This window comes from Antrostomus carolinensis, unplaced genomic scaffold (assembly GCF_000700745.2).
Source record: "Antrostomus carolinensis isolate BGI_N321 unplaced genomic scaffold, ASM70074v2 scaffold46219, whole genome shotgun sequence".
NCBI classification, from domain to species: domain Eukaryota; kingdom Metazoa; phylum Chordata; class Aves; order Caprimulgiformes; family Caprimulgidae; genus Antrostomus; species Antrostomus carolinensis.
The window spans coordinates 1-303 of record NW_010340131.1 but is presented as its reverse complement, the minus strand read 5'-3'; positions in this window follow the sequence as shown (position 1 = coordinate 303).

Genomic DNA, 303 nt, shown 5'->3' with positions numbered 1-303 from the left:
ACCCTGGCCTTTGCTCAGCATCCCGGCTCCGTTGCCACAGGAATTCACACTGGCCGGGCTGTTTCTTCATGATACTTCTTGCAGCTGGACAGCAGCTGCCCGGGCTTTGACCTGTTCCCCTGCTGCTGCGTTTCCCCCGTGCGTGTGGAAAGCAGAGCAGGGGAAATCTTCCCCCAGCTCCTCACAGACGGGCTCAGTGTGGAGAGGGAAGCAGATGCCGTACGTGGTGGGAGTCTTTCCTCAATCCGTCTGCAGTGGGGGTGGCTGATGACGTTGCTTGGCTGAAGGTGCTGCTTGCTCAGG